General features: G+C 35.2%; 1 protein-coding gene across 2 annotated transcripts in view; it reads left to right on the top strand.

The window, feature by feature from the left end:
* Nucleotides 1–132, top strand: part of LOC113818241 (BTB/POZ domain-containing protein 9) — a 16,316-nt gene extending 16,184 nt beyond the window's left edge. For both annotated transcript variants that reach the window (XM_027370423.2, XM_070144700.1), the window contains exon 11: nt 1–132. This exon is cut by the window's left edge and continues 1,934 nt beyond it. The gene's annotated coding sequence lies outside the window, so the exon portion shown is untranslated.
* The last annotated feature ends 2,368 nt before the right edge of the window (nt 133–2,500 follow it).

The raw sequence follows: 2,500 nt of genomic DNA, 5'->3' as shown, positions 1-2,500 counted from the left end.
CGCGCGCGCACACACACACACACACACACACACACACACACACACACACACACACACACACACACACACACACACACACACACACACACACACACACACACACACACACACACACACACACACACACACACACAGACGTACATACGTACATAAATACACATGTAATCACATATTTAAACACACATGTAAACACAATAATACACATGCTTACACTTTTATACAGATGCATTCATAAACGCATGCACACAGACATTTGCTTACCCCATTGCATAACTGACACATACACACATGCAGACTCATATGCAGATGGAAACACAGGCTTTGAGAGTTTGGGATCATGTGTATATGTATATTTTTAGTACATTATTATGATAGAGAGCAATTTTCTTCCTTTAAAAGCTATAAGTATGATATATTAAGTTACATACATTTTTCATTAAAGATATCTGATATAAATGCATATTTCAAAGGCTTATATGTTTAGGTACTGTAGTGAAATAGCCTCTGAAAAATTAGCAGATTACAGTGTTTTATTATGGTTCGTTTAAGCAAAGCCTCAGTACCAGCAAAAGGAACTTGCTTATTTTAATTGCTTTTGTATTATATAATTGGCAGCAATTGGCCCACAATTTTTTTTTTTTTTCCGTTTGCTTATTCAGAAGTTGATTAGTTTGTATGCCACACATTTGATATTGACATGGATAGAACATGCTTTCATATTGACTTTAACAGGTCATGATGTTAAGATTAAGGGCCATAGTATTTGTCTTTCTGTACAAATTTCAGTATTAACGTGTTTTCATCTTGTTTTGAAGCTTTAGCTCTAGGAGACCACTCGTGTAATTTTCTGTAGGTTTTGCTTTGGCTGCATGAAGTAATGATAAATTTTTCAGTTATTTTAAGTTTCATTTTTTCATCAATTACTCTTTATCACATCAACATGTTAATATAATGATATTACTCCTAAACTGTGATGATAAAATATTATTACTGTGGAAGACCTAAATTTTGTGATGGGTGTTGACTGCACTGTGATGTTAAGAATAGAAGATATGTTCTACCTTCACTTTTTAGTATACAAACAAAATGATTACCAAAGACGAAGCGTGTGTTTTATGTAAAAAAGTTGTGCTGACAAAGAATTATTATATTTTATTTTACATTTTTTTTTTTTTTTTTTTTTTTACAGGAGATAGATTCTCTTCTTGCTACTGTCTGTATTTTTATGTAGGCTATCAGGTTAAGTTACTTTGTTTTTTGTATATTAAACTCAATAGATACATATATTTTTGAATTACCATACTGTTTATGATTAGGCATAAATAGTTTCACATGGTAATATATTTTTATTATTTTCATTAGTGTACGATAGACTATCTACAATAGTGTTTCATGCTAATTATTTATGGCCCATTTGTCTGGCTGCCATCTGAGAAAACATTTGGGTTTGATATATTGAGGATATTTAAAGTTCCTGGGAATAAATGTTTGGATATAATGCTATTTGCAAAAAAAAAGGAAGTAGGATAAATTATTTATACTTTGGAAGCCCTGTTTAATGGTATTTAAGTACCTCTTTGTCTAAACTTGCAATCAAAACAGAAGCTAATCCCTGTGATCTTTAGAGGATCTAACACTCACTCCACTTCTTGTTTCATATGTTTGGTGATGGATTTGAAAGTGGTAAAGAAATCCAATTTTTTGGCATAATTTTCAGCTGTGTGTGTATTGCACAGATTTAATTAATTTTAATGATATGTATAATATGGGGTGCAATTTATGCGTCTATTTTGATCTTATTTATTTTTTGACTCTTTATGCAAAGGTGTTACTTTGCTTTTACAATCAGTGAAATAGACTTTCCCCCCTTTGATCAATGGCATTCTTTTATGATGAGAACATTTGGAGACATTTTGGCTGAGGATGAAATCATAATCCTTTTTGAACAGTTGCATATCAGGTAAATGAATCAGCTTAACTCATTGGTTGCAGTATTATGTAATATGGCGCGTAGTCCTGTAGCATTATTTATTTTATGCTCGGGTGGTGTGGGAGACTATGCAGGAATGTACCCTCTATGGCGGTACTGCTTTTCCTCCTTGGCACATATATGTTTGTGCATGTATATATAAACCCTTGCAGATACATGCAAGCACGCAAACATATGTAAATGCACGCAGAGAGAGTGAAGGGCTTGGCTGTAGCAGGTGCCGAAGGCGTTCAACCCCTGTGATGGGTAAAATCCTATCACACACACAGGCCCAGGGAGGCAGGCCACAAGGGGGCCTCCCCCTTGGTGACTGACATCCCCTCAGCCTGCGCTGCTCCCCGTGCACCTGCTGCTCTGTGGGATCGGCCCTCTATGGCACTTTGCATCAAATCATGCCATCCACTACCAATGGGTTAAACATTAACAGTTGATTCAAAGTTTTGAGACATTTCTTTTATTGTTTCTTTGGGGATTTGGTGCTAATGTATTTGCTTCTGTGAGGCATTGCCA

Source organism: Penaeus vannamei, chromosome 32 (genome assembly GCF_042767895.1).
Source record: "Penaeus vannamei isolate JL-2024 chromosome 32, ASM4276789v1, whole genome shotgun sequence".
Lineage (NCBI taxonomy): Eukaryota > Metazoa > Arthropoda > Malacostraca > Decapoda > Penaeidae > Penaeus > Penaeus vannamei.
The sequence above is the reverse complement of the archived record's forward strand: the minus strand, read 5'-3'. Positions and strand labels throughout refer to the sequence as shown.